Source organism: Malaclemys terrapin, chromosome 2, assembly GCF_027887155.1.
Source record: "Malaclemys terrapin pileata isolate rMalTer1 chromosome 2, rMalTer1.hap1, whole genome shotgun sequence".
Classification (NCBI taxonomy): domain Eukaryota; kingdom Metazoa; phylum Chordata; order Testudines; family Emydidae; genus Malaclemys; species Malaclemys terrapin.
The window spans coordinates 235,865,303-235,887,420 of record NC_071506.1 but is presented as its reverse complement, the minus strand read 5'-3'; positions in this window follow the sequence as shown (position 1 = coordinate 235,887,420).

Sequence of the window (22,118 nt, the reverse complement as noted above, 5' to 3'; positions counted from 1 at the left end):
ACTTAGGGGTACCTACAACCAGTCCCAGAGTACAGCTCTAGGCCCTGATTCAGGAAAGCATACTTATTCATGACAGCACTTAGTATAGTCTAAAAGTTAAGCTTGTGTTTTGGGGATGACATGAATAGGAATGGACTTAAGTACATGCTTAAATGTACAGGCCCATGTGTTGATGGAGAGTGACGGGTGCCATGGAGATGGAAGAATCATCACGTAGGGCTATAGTAGCCTGTGCTCCTATTGTGCTGCCCTCCTGTCCCCATGCCATTCTGCCCCTTCCCTTGCCTACCTTGAGCCTCCAAACCCACCCTCAGAACCGGGATGCTGTATGTTTAAAGCCCCGGTTCTTCACAGTAGTTAAGCATCTGTTTAACTTTAAGCACATGCATAAGTCCCCTAGAAGTTGAACATACGTGTTTTGCTAAGTCCATGGATTTATCCCCAACAACCCTAAAAATATATGAGATTTAAATATTGTTTTCTTTTATATTGTATTGTATTGGGTTTTAGTTCTTCATAATTCAAATGCAAACTGCATGGCATATCTGGATCCTGTTTGTTTTTCAGGAAGGTTTGGGCTGGCTTTAGTGAAATAAAAATCATATTCTTCTTTGTTTTCTATGAACATCAAAATGACAGTGCCTCACTGTTCCAGCCCCAAGAGTATGATATGAAAGAAAAAGCCTGCCTGGTGATTCTGATGCTGCTGCCAAAACATTTTGTGCTGGCTACCACAGGCAATGATTTCTCTAGGCAAGGGCATCTGCAAGTAGCTCATTCCAAAGCTGGTGCCCAGCACCAGCCCATCTGCACCCAGCACTTGGTGTTGTTTCTTTCCCTTTCTTCATACTTGCAACACCAGCCTTCTCTGGGTGTCTCTGCTTTCCTTCTTGCAACTACTTCTCTGTCAGAAAGCCTAGTTGTTTGTAAACTGTTGTGGGCAAAGGTCATTTTCAGCTTTATCTCCGAAGACCTGCAATGTGAAGTTGATCCCTATCCAGAGTTATTGTCAAAAATGTCCCTGTGTAGAGGCACTGTTAACCTGTGTAAATGGACTCCCACCTGCCTTTAACCTTCCTGATTGTTTGCTGCCAAGTTGTAAATCTTTATGACTCAGTTGCAGTGCACCATATGTTTCTCTGGATGAGACTGGCCTCATGAGGTTGTGCTGGTGAGTTCCCAGTTCTCCAGTGCTTATGAGCTGAACGTAGGGATGCTCAAAAATCATCATCATCGGTTTTTATGATTTATATAGTGCAAACTATATGTCAGGCACTTTACTGTCATATAGGAACACAAAATCCCTGCCTCCAAAACTTACTGTCTAAATAGACAGAACCAGATGCTCTTCTGAGTAAAACAGCATAGCTGATTTTTTTTGTTTTTGTTTTTGTTTTTCACATTGCTTCTATCTGGAGCACTCTGAGTCAGGAATTCCACACCTTTCACCCTATCCATGTTTAATTCATATTAACCACTTTTATTCTGATAAGAATATCAACATGTGGACTTGCATCAAAATAACTAATTCAGTTTTAATATTCACCTTTTGTTATTTTGCTGCAAGCTTTTGTGTGGACAGGCTCTAAGTCTGAAACAGAAAATAAAAGGGAATGAGACAAGAGAAAGGAAAATGGGGTTTAGTTTGGGAAGACGTGGTCTTGTGATTGGAATGGAGGTTTCTAAATTCAATTCCCAGATGAGTCATTGGCTTTCTGTGTGATCTCAGGCAAGTATTGTTATTTATTATTTGTATTATTGTATCACCTAGGAGCCCCAGTCATAGACCAGTACCCCAGTGGGATAGGCATGTACAAACGCAAGCAAAAAAGATAGACCCTGCCCCAAAGAGCTTACAATCTAAATATAAGGCAAGAGACAGCAGAAGGATAAAGACAGACCTATGGGGGAGCCCAGGGAAACAATGAGAGAATACTGGTCAGCATAATAGGCAGTGGTCTTAGCCCATCAGCAGCATAGTAGCCTCTTTGTCCCTGGTGCCCTTCAGGTTACCTATCTGTAAACTGTGCAGAATAGTGTTTACAAACCTTCCAGCGATGTTGTGAGGTTTAATTACCATTTGCAAAATGTCTTGAGATCCTCAGATTAAAGACACTAGAAAAGTGCAGAGTATTTAGTCACAATAGAATTGCACTTACCAATTTTTCTCTCTCTTGTTCTTTGATCTTGACTGTTAGTTTGCCCTTCACTTGTACTTCAGCTCTTTGCCAATAAAATACTGAGTAATTCCCTTATGTGTGCTTTCCATAGTCTGAACTAAAAGCATCACATGCATTTCTGAGGCACCAATCACCATAGTGCAGGTGCCAAATGGGTATTGCTTGTGAATTATGAAGAATCAAAATTTAAATAAAATACAATTCACAATGAAATATTTACACCTACATTTTCAGAGTTGTTGAGGATAAAGGCCCCAATTCACCAAAGCACTTCCACATGTGCTTCATTTCAAAGGGACTTATCTCCCGGCTTAATGTTAAACACATGCTTAACTACTTTGCTGAATCAGGGCCTGAAACACATACTTCACATCAAAGCTAGTAAAAGCTGTGTAGCGACATGCCCAAGTTTGCCATTGCGTATATTAGCTAGTGTGTGCTCACTATCCATATATGCAGCTGACATGCCTTTAGAAGCCATTTCTTGAGATTTTCAAGCAGCAGGGTTCTGGAGAATTGCATATAGGGCCAAATCCCTGTCACCTTTCTCACAAGCGCGGTCCCGTTTAACCTGCATGTGTAAGGTGAGCAGATTTTGGCACATAAACTGCACACCGTCAGTACCTTAGCTCGTTCATTTTTAGAAAAGGCTCAGCTATCCCACAGGAAAATGATAGATATATTCACCTCTCTTTATTCATATGCTACATGTCACATTTATATATATAAGTATCTTTATTTATCAAGCTGCACAAATACATAGAAAAGGAGATGCATGTTGTCACAGCAGAGAAGCTATTACAAGCCTTTTATAGCCCTTTCCAATGTCTATATTAAAATGCATTTTAATATAGGGGAGAAATGTCATAAGTATACTTCTTGAACGAGAATAGCACATCAGTAACAGTGCTTAAAGTGAATCTATTTCTGGAATGAAATTCTCATTTCATTTATACTAAACCTGGGTGTTTTGTTTGTCTGTGTTTTTCCAGGAGGGGTAGGGTTGCAGAGCAATATTTAGTCCGTAAAACACCATGATTTCTCATAATGTCATGCATCTCACTCACAATAATTCTTTCTTATTAACTGCTTGGGTGCAATTTATTTTCCTCTCAGGCGATGAAGGCAAGTGCAAGTGTGGCAGACTCTGGTTGGAGCTGATAAGCCATCCTAAAGAAGCAACACTGCTGGCATGATGAGATTTGTTAAGAAGACAATATCCCATTGGCTCAGACAAACCATGCTGTATATCAAACCTATCAACAACAATATCTGCAAAACAATACCTTTATGTGTCTGCCAACTTCCACAGAAAGCTCTCTGGTGTTCCTTTGGAAATATAGTTTGATTTTTTTTCTTTTTTTGGTAGTGTTGACATAAAAAACAGTTGAAAGCATACCTGGTTCTATTTATTTTTAATGTTATAGTTTACAAGAATACTTTTAAACCATGCTTTTGAAAATGCAAAATAGAGAACTTTGTAGTAAAAAGAGATAAAAAATATTATCTGTGTCACTGCATTTGGATTATGCCCATTGTACTTTAAAAGAGAATTCAAGGTATTCTTTTTTTAAAGCATTTAAAGATCCTGTTATGACTTTGATTAGTTGTATCACTTTGATGGAAGCTACTAACTAAGCTGTATATTTTTATTTAAGAAAGCCAAAATCAAGAAAAACTTCTTTGTCACTCTTTTGATTAGAGTTGTATTATTGTAAACATACGTTGTTTTTGAAGCTCTGTTTCACTTCTTTACATGACACACTTATCTTGTTGATGTCAAAGGCCATATATCGAAAGATACAGACACAATTCATGCAAAACTCCTGATGATTTCAGTGGAATTGTGTGAGTTAAGGTCAGCAGGTTTTAGCTCACAGAGCCACTGCTTAAGCAAAACTCCCATAGAAGACGATGGAAATTTTGACTAAGGAGGCAATATTGGATCTAAAGAGATGTAGAAAAATATATGTGAAGCCACTGCAATTATATACTAATCTATCCACTGCATAAATAAAAAGGAAATAGACAGTTATTGAAAACTACAGGCTGATGCCCTTTCTATACAATGAGTATTCTGGAGCACATTATGGCAAGAGGAGTTAGGGTCACATACAATTTCAGGGAGAATATTTCCTGTCAGCTACATTGGTTACTTCCAAGTAATGGTGCCAGAACAGTTCAATAATAGTTGGAGTGGCAGAACTCAATTTCATGAACAATTCAGATAGGAATTCCATTTCTCTCCTCGCTTATTTCATTAAAAATATTTCTGGGAAATCACTGCAGAGCCTAACTGATTCCAAAATAAAATTCTCTCAGCAGATATTCCAAGCAGATCAGACTCCAGGTTTTAAACACATGGGTTAATAAGACTGCCCTACTGCAGAGGGGTGTGCTGAAAATAAATACAGTAAAGATTGTTAGGTGCTCAGATACTACAATAGTGGAGCCATATAAATAGCTAAACAAAAGAGTTAAACAGAAACACAATTTCAGCACCCACAAGAAAGCTAATACTGCCCTCCACCCTATCATTCTTTATGGCTGTATCTGGAAACCAGCCTCACTGATGATCCTTTAACTAAGCATGCATTAAAAGATGAGTGCATATGCAGCTCAGTCATATGTGAGAATACACCAGTGGGCCTGTGTAGAAGTGGAGCTAACACCAACAGACTGATACTATCTCCATAACAATTGTCTTAAAAGAGAAATCTGCAACTTTAAAAAAAATTAAACCTGATAGACTTCCTCGTGGATGCAACTTACTACATCATCTTTCTACCCTTGACCTTTGGATGAAGAGCAGTTTGAACCATTTCTGATGCTCTTATCTTTAGCTTTGCTCCAGCTGCACATACAAAGGGCAGTTGCACACACGGAAGGGAGATGCCCAAATCATGTATATTTTGCCTAGAGCTCAGCAAACATAGAGAACGTTGCTTCAGCTGTGTTCACAATGCCTTTTTATTCACTTCTCACAAAAATTTGTCCAAAAGAAACCTTGTTTGTATGAGTGTTTTTAGTCAATGGGTTTCTAGCCAATAGTCAAGATTAATTTAATTACAAAGGATTAGGATTGAGATGTGTAGTTATAACCCTGCACTGGGGACAATGGAAACAATAGGAAGGACAATGCCCCCTGGAGCTCTCCAGTTGTGCTGGTTTAGGGAATAATTTGTGTCACCCTGTTTTAGGGTACATCACACTTCCTTCCACATGACCATCCAGCTCCACCGTTCACCACATAATGAAGCAAGGGCCATGGCTCCACTTCTTCCCAACCTTCTTTGATAATATGTGCCTGGAAGAAGCATCTAGTATTGGTCCCTACGCTCCCTTGCGTATGATATATGATCTGTATAAGGGAAAGAGGCTTCTTATTCATGGCTAGGGCAAGAGCACAATCTAGCTCACAATACTCATTTTCTGATGAAACCACAGACATAGTTTATAAAGGCTGACATAGGGGACCAGTCACACCACTCAAAGCGAATAGCTCATGAGCAGTCCACAGGTTTGTTTATATAAAGTATTAATCACAAAATGTTGAATAGCAAAACAAATTTGTAAAAATCACACTGATAATGGACATTTTATGAAGAAGGAAAGGCAAATTGTGTAGCTCAAATTTTTAACTGCATGAAAGGGCACTGAGCAACTGGAGATGGACTAGTCTGGATTATTAATCTCTGAGGTTGTGTCCTCAATTCTGTCACCATGACCTCTCCATAAAAGCACTTGTCTTCTATTTCCCTTTGAGAAGAGGAGAGTCCGTGAACTGTTATTCCAGGCCTGGAACAACATATGTCTTGATATCCATGTGATCTCTTAGGGGCTCAGCAAAATATAACCTTTTTTTTTTTTTTTTTTTTTTTTTTTTTGGCAGCAACCAAATCCTGTGTCTTAATTCTAAATCTCTTCAGGTAGCATGTCTTTTGCAATTTAGTATCAATAGGTGTGATCAAATGTAGAAGCATATGTCACCATCCTGGAGAAAGCACTCTCTGCAGAAGAGATTATACTTTCTGCCATATTCAGGCTGCCTACCTAAGTGCATCTTTGATTTACCTTGAGACCCACTAAAACTGATACATCACAGTGTTGGCAGGCATAGTGCCATCCCGACAGATGGGGATGAATGTAAGCAGCCAAAGGAATATCTGAGTATCTGAGTGTTGGAGACCCAGCCAGGAATATCACATCAGCAGTTTGTTCTCAACTCCTATGCCTATGCCTATGGATAAGGCGATATGCCATCTCTACAGCTCTGAGCTGGATTCATTTAGGGAAATGAACGCATATTTTACATGGCATGAGATTTTGGCTCCAGTGACTTGGGATTAGCGCTCTGCAGGGGAGTTGTATTACAATAGAGTCTCCTTCTCTTTTGACTCTCAGCCAAAGGCTTCCATGGAATTGGCTGCAAAAAACCCTCCTGCTGAGTAGGCTGAAAGGGTGAGGAAGCCTTGAAAGACCCAGAAGTATTAACAAGCTCTTGATCAAAATCAGTTTTCAGAAACCTCTTTGGAGTCTGACATAATATTGAAGCTGTGGCACAACATGTAATGCTTAATACCTCACTGATTTGTATGTCAAACATAATAATTTTTGTAGCAAATCTCTTAAAAAGCACATTTCTATTTCATTTAGCAACTTCCCTTCAAAAAAATTTTTTTTTCTTCAGGTTGAAGTATAAGTGAGCATTCCCAGAAGCCAAGCTTTTTGCTACCGTCTCCAAGCGAGGCATAAGGGTGAGTATTGTGATGCCAAAGCATCTCCTCCCAGAAAGAAAGCATTTCACTCTTCACTGGCACCTATGCTAATTCTGGCCTTTCTACATAAAAGGGTTTCATTACAATTGTGCCAAAGTCTGTGGTAATTGTGTGTCATGTAACTTTGGGTCCACATGAGACTAAGCCAAAGCAACCAAAGTAATTTCAGCCAGGAGAATTTGGATTCAAGTGCTGAACTAAAGAAGACTACGGTGAAATATGATTTACTAAAAAAGCCTAAAATTAAAAAAGAAGAAAAAGATTAATCATATGCAAATTAAAATGGTCTAATGACTCCTGCTAATGAAGCATCAACCACAGCATTCTACTTTCCACTACCTTGTCATCTTTCTCTTTCAAAGTTAAACTGAAGTAGATTAGCTTCTCTGGACATTCTTCCAAAATGAGTTGGTTTATTTTTTTCCACTTGAAGTAAATTTAAATTATAATAGTGGGAAACAGACCATTAATTTTGCTGACATTTATATCACTAATTTTTTAACAAACCCATCAACAGATTCAATATCATGTAATTTTTCTGTCCTTTTGCTTGAAGCAGAATCCAAGAACATTCTTTTGAAAATGTGCTGTTTGCATTTGATTCTTTGCAACTGTGGATCACTAGTTTGATACTTTGCTCTGCTTTAAAAGGGATCCCCATCAAAAGATAAATGTGGTAAGCTGCTTCTGCTAGATCAGACAATAGAGTTGTTAACAGATAACAATGCCCCCTGGGAAGGAGGTGAAAATGCATTTCTAAATTATTATAAGTCATACCAAAATTGTAACATTCTCTGTAGTGGAAGGCAGAAAAACATAAAAAAGAAACTATCAGAAAGGGAGCTGTCAAATACCATACACAGAGTGCAAGATATCAATATCAGATGAACAGAAAAAGTTTTTTTCTATTTGTTACAATTTCAAAGCATATCTTTGCAGAGGATTAAAAGAACTGTAGCACAATAGATTAAGGTATCTTTTAACAAGCTATTGGTTCTGAACAGAAGTTGTTTATAACTGTTGTATTCTGCAGAGATGCGTATTTCTCCTTTATAAGCACATACTGTACAGTCAGTTTGCAGATGCAAAAACGCAAACATATGGATTGGTCAAATCACTCACAGATACTAAAAATGGTCCTGATTTTATATGTAAGATGTGATATTGATATTACACCCCGGGAACATTGAAAATGGGTGGAGGGGTTGGTTTGGGGGAGGAGGTTTTTTTGGCGGGGGGGAGGGTTGTTTGTTTGGTTTTGTGTTTTAGTAATTGTTTTCTTCTCCCTTTAATACTCTGTTCTGAATCATCTTCTTTCAATAGATGGGAAGGGTGGGGGTTTACCTGTTGAAAAAGCAGCTAACGCTGCTAGAATTAGGATGGCCAGACAGAAAATGTGAAAAACCGGGACAGAGGGTGGGGGGTAATAGGAGCCTATATAAGAAAAAGACCCAAAAATCGGGACTGTCCCTATAAAATCGGGACATCTGGTCACCCTAGCTAGAATAGTCATAGATTTCAATAGCTGTGTGCCTGTTCCCAGGTTTTAACCCTATATTTCTTTTTTTCCCTGAGATTAAATAAGACTCATTAAACCTAATTCAGTTTTAGCCTTTTAAAATACTGAAGGCAAAAACAGGAAAGCTGTGGATACTGGGCTAAGGGACAATTCTGCCAAGGGACACTTTTGTTCTATATCAGCCACTTCAAGAACAGAAAAAGAAATGCACAAAGCACAGAAAGAAAGCATGAGAAAGAAAAGAGGGACTATTTTCTATTTTTAAATTGATGGTAAATTCCATCAGAGTATATATGTGATATAGACAAAGATAGAAAACACTATACAAGGACATAGTGAGATCTCAGAATTGTTCTGGTACCATCAGAAACCATATGTCCTGAAAAGACAGCTAGGGACGCAAAGTATGGAAACTATATCCAGCAGCTAGCAAATTTTAAACGAGAGCTAGATAAGTTGCCTGGATCAACCCCACCAAGCTCTGGCAGCTGTAGCCACAATTTATACACAGGAGGACACTCTCTGCCTAGTAGAATTCCCCAGCAGAATAGGGCTGTTGTAGATGCTCCTGCGTCAGCCTTCTGCCCAGCTCCTGATGCAGAGGCATAGTTGGAGGAAAGGGGACATGATCAGAGTACTGCTACTGTTATCTGATCCTCAGCTGCCAGAATTGCCCCATTGGCAACAATTAGTCTTTTGGGTGTTCTGTCTTGTGCCAGGGAACCAGCCTGCTGCTCACATGATCAGGGAGCCACAGAGGTGGCTCAGAGCTGCCTTTGTTCTTACTTCCTCTGGATTTGCCCTGAGCACAGCTCAGCTGATTTAAATAATCTGAGCCTTTGTCATAACCATATTATGCGTGGACATGAACCACACTGGAATCAACTATGTCACAAGCTAGTTACAAACAGGATAAAAACTTGTAGGGTAGATAAGCCCTAAGGGAACATGCCCAAGACATGCAAGCCAGTACTATGTGTGAGTTTTGTCCCATATATCAACATTCACATTTGAAGCAGAGAAACAGTTGAACCAGTTTTGGCCTATGTTGCCTTTTACAGAGCCCTGAAGAACCCCCAGTTTCTCCTGTTCTTTATCTGTACTGTACTCAAAACTGCTAATCACCACCAATAAGGATTAAATGGGTCTGTCTTTGGAGCCTATCAACAATCCCTTTCATCTGTTCAAATGGATAACTTGTGTTACTCAACAACTTCCCTGCTTCACCAGCAGCACTGCCAGGTAATTAGATTCAAGAACCAAGAATCAAACCTGGGTCTCTCAAATGGATATATAGGGTGAGAGCCTCAGCTGGTGCAAATTAGCATCACTCCCTTGACATCAGTGAAGGTATAACAATTTACACCAGCTGAGGATCTGACCCATTCACTTTTTATTGAGCCATATAAGACTAATCAGTGTCACTGATCTTTTGCCACACTAATCCTTGTTTTACAGATTATTGGGGGGTTTTGTAATTTTTCAGTTGTCTTTGCTGCTTATTGAAACAGGATGCTTACATTACTGATTTCACTGAGACTTAAAGTAATGAGAATGCAAAAACAGGATTGCATCAGAAAAGACTTCAGAATATATAATATATATGCCGGTGCATCTAAACCATAGAGCATTCTATTGTGAGTAATTTGGGGCAAGATTATGAATTGTTGTGTGCTAGGTGTAATTTTTATCACAGATTGTTTTTGAGTAACTAGAATGCCCTACAGCCATCTCCTCTAGTCTAGTCTAATAGGAAAAACAGGCAAAGCTGAATAGAAAACACAAGAGCTGAACAAAAAATGACAAACATTACCAATCAAATAATTTATCTGGGAAAATATGTTTATGATAATCAGCAAACAAAATATTGGATGAGTAATATCCAACTAGCAATACAGGCTAGTGTGTTGTATGGTAAACCATAGAAATATGCGTAATAAGAATAATGTGGTTACAGAGGCAGAGTTTTTGTCTATTTCCCTCCCCAGTCTCCCACTTCTAACTTTCCCCCTTTTCTTTGCCGCCTCTACATTGATTTTCCCCTCTCTTGTGGTGGGTGGACAAGTCTATCATTGTTTCATTTCTCTTCCCTTTTCTCCACTCACAATTGAAATTGTCATGCTGACATAATTGCTTTGACCGTAACCACATTTTGAAAATGCCTACTATATTTCAGTATAGGCATTTTCAATCTAGAATAAAGAAAACGATCATTTGTGACAAGTGGAGGGAAACCAAAATGGCAGCTGCCATGTGGCAGGTTGTCTGAGCAAGCTGTGAAAACCTGCCATTTTTCATCAGCCACTATGCTTTTCAGCTGATATAAGTGAAACCATGTCCCAAATGAATGAGTCTCAAATGGTGGCTGTGACTATGTGTATTTGGCTTTGAGTCTTGTGATGCATGTACTTTAGAATCTGTGACACAGTTTTAAAGGGATGGTATGCAATGTCCCTTGTAACCATAGGCACCGACTCCGTGGGTGCTCTGGGGCTGGAGCACACATGGGGAAAAATTAGTAGGTGCTCTGCACACACTGGCAGCCAAGCTCCCCTCCCGCCGCCTCACCTCCTCCTCCGCTTCCTCCCCTGAGTGCGCCGCGTCCCCGCTCCTCTGCCTACCTCCCAGGGCTTCTCGCCCGGCCACCACCAAACAGCTGTTTGGCCACTCTGGGGGGAGAGGGGGTCAGGAGTGGGAACATGGTGCATTCAGGGGAGGAGACGGGGGAGAGGCGGGGCCAGGGCAGGGATTTGGGGAAGGAGTCGGAATAGGGGCAGGGAGCGGGCGGGCTTGGGGTGAGGATTTTGGGGAAGGGTTTGGAATGGGGGTGGGACAGGGACGGGGCCTCATGGAAGGGGTGGAGTTGGGGCAGGGCCGGGAGTAGAGGGGGGTCGAGCACCTACCGGTGGGAGCAGGAGTCAGCGCCTATGCTTATAACGAATGCCCACCCTGCCAGACATGTCAAGTCTCACTCATTGGGTGTGAGACTTACTCATTAGCATGCTATCTGTCTCACACACACTCTTCCTAAAATAATCTCACTCATTGTGAGTACAATATTTAAAGATTTAAAATATTTTTACTCAGGTGCTGAAAGAGACAAGACGTCCAGGGCCCCAGGAATAGGGTTTAGAGCTTGGAAAGCCACTTTCCAGCTTATGTTGTGGTAACCATGGAGACTATAGGCCCGCATTTCATATGCGCACAAAAGGAGAGAGGAGGCTATCCGGGGGGAGTTGTGTGTGTGAATACTCAACTGTAAAAAAATATATAAGTTCATCCAAAAAATGAGCAGGACTTGATCAAAAGTTCTGCAAAATACAGTTCAAAATTTAAACCACATGTAACGGGGTGGTATCCACCTCTCGTGAGAGCCCTCTGATTGAGTGCATGTGCCTGCAGTCTCTCTGTTTGTGGTGACTCCGGTCGATGGTTTCTCAGGCAGGTTTTCACTGACTCAGCCCTCTGGCCGAGTCACACACACAGTGTGTATGTCAAAAAGAGCAGACTCCTTCCAGGGCATACAGTCCACCAGGGACCTATCCCAGTATCCCTCCATGGGATCATTCTTTAAATAGTCCCAGCCCTGGTATGGTGCCATACTCTCAGGGCTTCTTCCCTAGAGATACTAACTTCCTGCAGCTTTCCCTGGGCTCAGTCCTTACTCAGTCCTAGCAGCAAGCCAGGAGCTCCCCCCCCCCTCCCAGTCCCTGCCAGCAACTGATCTGTCTGTGGTCCCGCTGCTCCTTCAGTCAGTCAGCGAGCCATGAACACAGTCCTCACTCCTTCAGCTCTAGGCAGCAATTGACTGACTCTGGCCCTGCAGGTCCTTTTAGGTGAGTCTGCTTGGCCCTGATTAGCTGCTACCTACAGCCTCCCTCATTGGCTGCTTCCCTGCAACCACCCTAGGCCGCTTGAAGGACTTCTCTTCTTCTCCTCTCTGGGACAGGGTGTGATAGGACCCTGAGGCCTCCAGCAGGGGGCCTCTGGGCCTAGTCCACGCTGTCACACCACACTAGATAAATTCATGGTCCTTCATTGTCCTGGTAGCAGGCACAACTTCTTTTTTAAATGCGCTTCTTTTTTTAAATGTGCTCACCTCACATTCCCATTACTGGCCAAGATTGCCAGGCTTGTCTTCATTTTACCCAACTCAAATGCAAGGGACAAGAGAGTGTTCAATTTTGTTTGAAAGAATAAGAGACCATTCAGACCAAACCTTGGACTAGATGGGACACTGTCTTCTATTATCCAAGTGAAGCTGGCAAATCCTGAGCCATGTTTCAAGTCTGAGCCACCAAAAGAAGTTATAAAAACATCAAAGGAGGCCACATGGCAATATAACAAAGCACACGACTAAAATGTGAAAACAAATTAGATATTAAAGGAAATGTGGCATATGAATCCTTTGTCTATGCTTTGTTAGCTTCAAATTAATTAAATTCAATTTAATTACTTTACTTATTTTACATTCATTTAATGTATTGTTGGGTTGTGTTTTATTTTAATTATTTAATTTTAATTAATTTATTTTGCATTTATTTATTTTGGAATCTGATTACTTTATTTTAGTTTGCTGTAAACGTAATATGAGCAATAATATACAAAACCAAATAATATTTATACTGTAAAGTATTTTTTAAATGAATAATCACTATGACAAATTTATATGGAAAATAAACACTGTTGCATTGATAAAACATAAGTTTTCTTTTTGTTAGGTTTATATAAAAACAGTTTATTTTTGAATATTTCTCTTGTTCTGTCCATTGACTGTGTGCCTAAGCCAGGGGTTATTAATTCTTATTCTCAGGGATCTCCAAGCATCCAGATTTTTTGTTCCAACCAGCAAATAATTGTTTTTATTAAAACCCACTGGTTTCCATTGCAGATAGAATCCTCATGTGCCCTAGACTTCAATATAATTCAGGATGTTTAAATGTTTCATATGCAATATTAAGCAGTATACATTTTAAAACAAACTATTAAGTGCTGGTTGGATTAAAAACCTGGACTATTGGATGTCACCAGGACGAAAGATAAGAGTTTGTGTTTAAAGCAATGACCTAGCACACCCCCTCGAAAGTCTTACTCTTTGGCCTTGAATCTCACTTTTTGGTGCTGTAAATCTCACTCTTAAGGACAGCTGCTACATTCACTGTGATGGGTCCTTTGTTTGGAGCAGTGGGACCATGCACTTCTGGACTCCTGACAGTGGGCAGAAACAGCCCCGTCCCCCATAGCATTTCTGGCCACCACATGGAGGAAGCCTCTGTGTGCTGATGGTACTGATTGGTGTATTTACAGACTGCAGGAAGGGCTTATTGGTTCCCCTGCCCCATTTTTTTTAGGGGGGTGTTGGGGGGGATATTGTTTCAGAGTGGGAGAGTGTTTTTCAGCTGGAAGCTTGGCCCTCCTCCCACCATGAATTTTCTAGTGGACATTGAGTATGGTCTGGGGTTTGAGAACTGGGTCTAACAGATTGCTTCAGCTCTATGTGGATTGCCTGTTGTTTTCAGGAATTAATTTTCCCCTACTTTAGATTGATGGTTGGAGGTTTCTATGTTCCCCGAAGCATTTATAAAAGTTAAATGTTAATAGTCAGCATAAATTGTTCTCCTTGTTGGGCACTTGACCAATGATCTAATGGTGGGGGCAGGATCATATACCAATCCTAGCCCTGAACATAGGCCTGTGAGTGTTTTTTGACTGGGACCTGAAGTTTTGATTGGCATGGGGATGGAGTACTTCTAGGTCAAATACACAACCTTTGTGTGCACTCTTATCAGAGACAAGGGAAGGGTGGATTGAGAGACAGTGGCATCTTGCCTATCTCATAGCTTGGCTAAATGTGGGATGTGTGGGGAGATAAGGCTGAAATCAGTTGCCTTAACTATGCGGGCCTGGATGGCCAGTAAAGACCACCACACAGGACTCATTCCACTGCTGGGTAGATAACTTGCTAACCCCTTTTCTTCCCAATCTGATGTTCTGATGAGCATTTTGAATACTAAAAATTGCTACTCTTACACCATTTTGATTGTGTCTGGATCTCGTTCCCAGCAGTGTCTGTATAACAGGACACTTGCACAATTTCTTTCAGTGAGACTTTGCACAATAAAAGTAAGATGCAGCAGGACTATGTAGAAATAAAAATGCTGGCTAAGGGCATGTTATCAGGCAGGCCAGCTAGCGGGCGAGCACTTGGATACTATCCCTAATACAAACAAATAAATGCAATACCAAATGTTAAACAATGTTGATAGCCTGGCTTAAAATGAGAAAACCAATGAGAGTCAGCAGTCAAGCTGAAACTTCATCTTTAATTTGTTCTTTTGCACATTGCACCTCAGGAGCCAACAAAACCATAGGATATCATTGTTGAAGTAGTAATGGCTAATTCAATAAGGCATGCAAACTTGACCTTGATGCTATTGGAGACAATGGTGGTTGGAACTGTTAATAAATCTAGATACCACAGCCTCATTAATGCATTATATCAGCCACTTTATTAAGGTGAGTAAAGACTGGAGTTCCTGCCTTCATGTTAGTTTAATGGAGGGGGGTTGTATTTAGTCTGAATGGTGCGATCTTGAAAAAAACATACTTTTGAATGTAATAACAAAGGAAGGAAGGGAGCTATCTTACTGATTTATTTAAGAAGTAAATTTTTTATGATGTAATCTGTGGTGGAGACATTTTTGAAATTATATATACATATACATATAAGATACAATAAATGACAGCTGCTTAATATAGCTTTTAAGTACTCCTCCAGGAACACTATGCCTTTCTCTTTTGATTTAATAGAAATTTGTTACATTCAATGAAGCACAGTGAAGTAGAGACACCAGGTTCTTTTTTTAAATGTGGGAAAATACAAGGCCTGTTACCTTTACATTTTATGAGTTGCTTGCTCTTTAGTGTTTGGCAAGACAAATAGAATTACATACTGGGAGTGACTCAGAACAGAACTTCACTATCAATCATCTGCCTGGCTCTGCACAAATTCTGTAGGGCATTCAGGACATTTTGCTGTCTATGAATATTTTAGACAAGAAGAATCCCTGAAAGCATCCTGATGGATTAATACAGGAAAGTGGGACATTTCTTGTTTTATAGCTGTTTGCCAAAGTACTATTGCCATTACTGCTCTGCAGTGGACGCATGCCTCTTTAAACAAAAAGGAGAAGGCCAATGGAATATGGCTGGTTCCTTTTATCGCAAACTCATTTGAAAGTAATGATATTTTATATATGAATACTGCATGAACTACACAGCAGAAAATGGAACGCTGTATTAGTTTCTAAACCTTTCAAAAGGGCAATAATTAAAGAAAAATATAGTTGATGCTTTCAGAAAAATCACATCCATTGGTGAAAAGAATAATATTTTATCTGGGAACTAAAATAAGTTAGCTTTCTTTTAAATTCAGTGCTATTTTGGTTCCTCCAAACATCCCCAACAAGCTTGGCCCAAGTTAAAGGTATGAACAGGCTCTTACGTATCACTCCTTGTTGAATTCAGGAAGTTAAATAGGCCCTTAACTGTCCATGCATTTTCACCTTAAAAGGCTCTTTCACGCCAATGGAACTATGTAAACTTGAAATATTAATTAAATATATATATCCATCCATCTAGGTACCTATAATGCACCCATTAGCACAGTATCTGATTTCCTAATATATCTACAGTAATTTAAGGTCTATGGAAGCTGAGTGCAGCAGAGAGTATAGCACATTTGTTAGAGTAGGAGTGTTAACCCTAGTGTCAGGCCAGATTCTTAGATTGGGTATTACATTTTTACTCCTAAAATTCTCCCTTTAGTTTCAGATGAACACACACATTTTCTCAGTTTCCTGTCCCAAACTGCACTACTGTACACTGCTAAACAGCTGCCACATTCCACTCCAGAGATGGCTGCATTTCAGTTTGGGTGAAATGATTCCTTTATCTCCCTTGACTACCTCAGAGGATTGTGATAATAATAATTAAGTTTTGTAAAGGGCAATAAGATGTTTGGATGAATGGTTCTGTAGAACTGCAAAGTATTATTAGTTATGATTACATATTTAAAATAGAAACTGTCAGAACTACAGAAGTCCAAAAGCAAACCCGTGCAGTGAATCATTCCTGAACAATGGGAAAATTTGGATAAAGATCTGAAGTTTGTGGGTTGGGCACATTTTCAATCAGAACAGGAGTTTATACAGACCAGAAAATGATCTACCAAGTATTCTAATTTTAAACGTTCTCAAATCACAGATATTTTTCTTTATTAGCACAACTATTAAACAAGATCTGACTAGTATCACTGCAGTATATCTGTTATAGTAATGGATATGAATTTGCCATGCTATTCTCTCATTTTGTGTAGTAAGAATAAAAAAGGCCCAACCCATTAACAAGAACTGGATAAATGATCTCACTCCATCATTTTCAGAGCAACTGATGAAATGTGAAATGGGTTTCATGGCAGTAAAGCATCATGGTACTAGAGAAATTGTCTGAGATTAGATAGATAGATAGACAGACATTGGTGAATCATTTAATTGCATCTCAATAGATATACCTGTGTGTGTATGCATGAGAGAGAGAGAGTTTGTTTCCACCAATACAACAGATGAATTAGAGTGATATTAATCAGATCTTTCTCCTTGCTGAATTTCGAAGGCTTGCTGCAAATAACGGAGGTGTTAGAGCATCTCAGAAAAAGGTCACAGGAATCTTTTATAGTGGAAAGTGTTAGATAACCTAAATATAGAGGTCACTCCTAGCTTCTCTATAATATGTGTGTGTGTATATATGTGTACACACATACTCATGAGACCAGATCCTCATCCTCATCTGGAGTAAATTGGGGTAGCTCCATTGACTAGAGCTGAGGATCCAGCCAGGGAGATGCCTGAGTAACTGTGGCATGGCCAAGAGACCCTGGACCCAGCAGCAGGCTCCTCTAAGAATTTTTTAATTTAATGTTCTATATTTAGATTTCAAATGATAAAAAGGCCTGTCCAAGGCTCAGGGTCTGATTTAATTAATCATAAATTACAATGAAACAAAAGCAGCATAATAGCTTTCTCCTCCTGCGAAACACAGTAGCTAGTCCAGTAGCTCTAGTGATGAACATCAGGGTTGTGATGCTAATGATTCACCATTCAAACTCTAATGAAGATGCATGGTGTTGCTGCAATTGTACATAATAATTGTACATAATTTGTTTTTACCTTTTTCCTTTTAAAAAACTAGGAAATTATTTTTTTAAACTACCTCCAAAAATATTATTTAGATTTCAAAGTCAAACTCTCAAAGTTAGAAAACGCTAAATTTATGGTTGCCCAGGCATGCTTCCCCCATGTGAATATGCATTATGGGACAGTCTTTAATAACGTGATCACATACTTCTTTTTCCACAGGACCTATCTGTAATTTATTGTATGGGATAGGCACAAGGATGCAGAAAGAAGGTTGCCTGGGCAACCATATAGCTGGCATCTCCTAACTTGGAGAGTTTGACTTTGCAATCTAAATAACATTTTTTAACACTGATTTTATACACACACACACACACACACATAAATGATGATGGGAAATGATAGAAAGGTTTTATTGCCATGAGTTTGGGATGGCTGCATTATTAGTTAGTTGCAAAGCCACAAGTGAATTATGCAGCTCATCCCCAAAAAGTCATGTATAGACCCTTTAATCTTCACATGCTACTAACAAAGCCAGGACTGGTTCATTCCCCAACATCATTAGGGCCTTAAGGTCCAATCATGCATTTCTTTTGGAGCAAAGACTCCCATCCAATTCAGTGAGATTTTGGGGGTGTTGAAGAAATGCATGTTTGGGCCCTTAGGACAGAAGTAATTCTGTTGAAGAGAAAAGTTTATTATGGGAAATTATAATTAAACCTAACAGCAATAATAAAAATGTAAGAAACTGTAACACTTCTTCGTAAACAGATTGTGACTGATGGAAAAATTATTATTTTTGACATGTAAGCACCAATTTGAAGATGCATAATATCATCTACAGGTGCAAATATAAAATGATCCTGTTTCCTAAAAATCCCACCTATTCATTGCACCATATTTCATGCCACATAATGTATTTTATAATATTATGTAAAATAAATGTATGAATATATATTCCAAGTTTTAATGCAGAAGGTGTGAAATTAGTTCTATACCAATGCATGTTTCCAATTGTTGGGGATTTAGACTACCCAAAAGCTCAGCTATCTAAGACATAATTGCTCCAGTTCTGTTACATTAAAATTAAAATAAACCATATAGTAAAAAAAGGTTTGTTATAGAATCTGCCATATAAAATTAAACAGTGATTTTTAATGCAATACTGGGGATTCAATGTATTTTAAGGAAACCCTTGTCTTAAGCACTGAATACAGTAGTCCTCCACATTTCTCCTAATTTTTCCTCCGAGGCTCCTTTACATTGCAGTTATCACAAATTCTCTATAATAACAAGATCATTTTGTTTACAAAAGCATAATCTTGCAAAACATTTGCATCACTAATGTAATTAAGCACTTGTGCATATGCTAATGTATTCTACCTAATCTTAGGTTTGCAAATTTTCATTTCTGTGGAAGAGATAGAATTATAATTTTTCCTTTAGTAAATGCTTCAGGGTTTAATGATGAAAAATTAGCTGGGTGGCATTACTATATTCTGAAAGACAGAGAAATCCCGGCTGCAAGGGAATTATCCCACTACAAACACAAATAAATAAAAAAATAAACAAACTTTCAATTTAAATTTTAAAAAGCAAATGCTAAGTGCATGCTGATCTTTTTCAAAATTAAGCTGCTGTGCTATCTTCAACAATCATGTAGCACTCTGAAGTCACACAAGGTAAAGAACATAAAATTACAATGGGCCTGATCCAAAGAGCTGGGGTACAAGAGAAGAAGAGTGACTGACTGAGCAAAGAGACTGAGGCCAGGGACAGGGGTGATGGGGGTGAGATTGGATGAAAAACCTAGGGAGGGAGGCTAAGATTGAAAGCCAATAGTGGGGTAGAGACAGATCACATGAGGAGCCAGGAGTGGGGAACTAGGACTGGTTGGGCAAGGATATTGGGACTGGATATAGGGAGGTGGAGAGACTCTTACCAGCCTGAATTATATTGCAGGGTGATCCCACACACCCCCAGTCCTGGATGTTCCCCCAAAAATGTACGTCTTGTACTGCCCAGCCCAACCCTGGACAAAGTGAGCTTATATAAAGTCCATCATTTCATTAATAGAAATGATATGCATAAACCTTGTTATCCCATATGGAGTTTCCCAAACACTTCAATTCAAACACACTGGATTAGAGAAAACAATAACACACATTTATTAACTACAAAGAGAGAGATTTTAAGCAAATACAGATAATAAGGCATAAAAGTCAAAAATGGTTACAAGACAAATAAAGATAAAATGCACTAGTGCCTAACTGAACAAACTATGTTAAATTCAAAGCAACATTTTTCTCACCACATGTTCTCAACGGACTTACTGACCGAACTCCTTAGGCCAAGACCCCATCTTATGTGTAAAGGCTGCTTCCTTTTTTCCTTCTCATGCAGCAAATCGAGAGGGAGGGAGGGAGTGGGGTGTTTCTCCTTTCTTTTTATAGTCTCCCCCACACACACTTTCAGAAGCATTTCCAGCTGGGAGCATGTACATGTCCCTTTTCCTGTCAACGAATGGCCATTTAGCAGATAATGGCCCATTGGCCTAGTTTACACCTGGCTGAGACATCAGCTTGCCCTTTGTCTCTGAGGAACTGGTTTGGCCACTCCCCAGACTTGGAACATGTTTTAGTAACACCATACAGTGTAATCTTATAACTTTATATACAACGCTGCCACATAAAATTTTCCAGGACAATAATAACCAGCAAATTATGAGTTTTTAAATAATACCTCACAAAGCACACTTTGTACAAAGATTATTACAATAATGGACATGGGGGTATATTCTGTCACAAGGACTTTGACATAAATTTCTGAATGACAAAGTCACCAATGCCCACACCAAGGAAGTAGGACCTTTAATACATTAGCCCTCATTTTTACCTTGTTATTGGACTTCTTTTCTGCCCTGTGGGAACTGGGTTCTTCCTGATTTTTCTATCAGGTGTCCTCATCACTTCTAGGAACTAAAGACTGGGAATGACTTTTATTAAGAGAGCAATGGCAGTGAGTAGCTGAGCCTTGATGATGTGGCTAGATTTATGGCATGGTACTGATGAGGATGCAGAGAATCCACCTGCAATGTGGCAGATGAAATGTGGAATAAATGTGTGGTTTCTTTTATACTGGGTGGCTCATTTGTCTCTACCTATATTAGGGCCACCAGTCCTTCAGCTGCATTGTAATAATTCTGCTGGGAGGTCCTGATATTTCTGCTAAGTGGTCTTACTGAGCATGTTCTTGCCAGACAGTGCTCAAGAATCTATTCCTCAAAGAGCACAAAAACCATTTTGTGAAAGAAAATACTCACCACACATCCCTGCATCATTGTCACAACTTCTATCTGCGGTCCCAAAATACTAGCCTCTACTCATCTGAGTAATCCCACTGAAGTCACATAGTCATGTTATTTAAGGTTTTCAGAATCAGACACTTGTTTAGACTCACAAAGAATGAGAGGCTGAAGACCATTGTAAATTAATGCTTTTAACCTTATGGTTTTCTTATTTTGTCAGCTATTCAAGACTGGGACCATATATTCATAGGTGCCTGAAGATGGTCTAGCACAGCACAGGAGACCTGATCCTGATTGAGGCCTCTGGAGGCTACCACAATATCAATATTAAAAAATTACAACGATAGTAAAGAAAGAAATTTGCTCTAGGAAAATGGCTGATGGGGGGAAAATTACATTTCCCCAAAGTTAATGCACCACCTTTGTACATTTTCTTGAGAAATGATGTGTAATAAATTTGCACTTTTACCTTCAGATTAATTTTATTATCTATAGATTACCTGAAATCTATTTAGGCCTGATTCTCAAGCCCTTAAACTGTTCATTGCAGGATTGGACCCTTCTTGCTAGGACTGGAAGACGCAAATACTAATTGTAAAGCATCTTGGTTATTCAAATGTACATAACTGATTTGTTTTTTAATAGAACCGCAGTACTTTAGGCTTAAACCATATTAATGTAAAAGTATGTTTCCTAGCCCATTAAAGCTTAAATTGTGCAGATTAATGTACTTTCTCTACTACTACTCCATTTTGGAAGGTAACGAAATTGAAAATAAGTTCATTCTGAAACTAACATGTTTTTATTATTATCTTTGATACAAATGATCTCATTACTAAAAGTATATCTAGCCACTGTAATTGGGGACAATTGCAACAAATGAAAACACAGTAGACCAGACCATTTCATTCCCTTCGTGTAAGGGTCAAAGGTTTATGACTAGTGCCCAGAAGAGAATAGAGTACATAAAGGTTTAGATAACCACAATCCCCACCCCAATTTCATTTGTGGCTTGCAGAAACTCCTTGATCTGTCTCAATAGATTACTGTAGTATATTTTTAAAGAGCTCATCATTTATATAAAAAGACAAGAGTTGAAATGAAAATGTGTAGAAGAAAACAGCCCTCATAAAGTGAAAG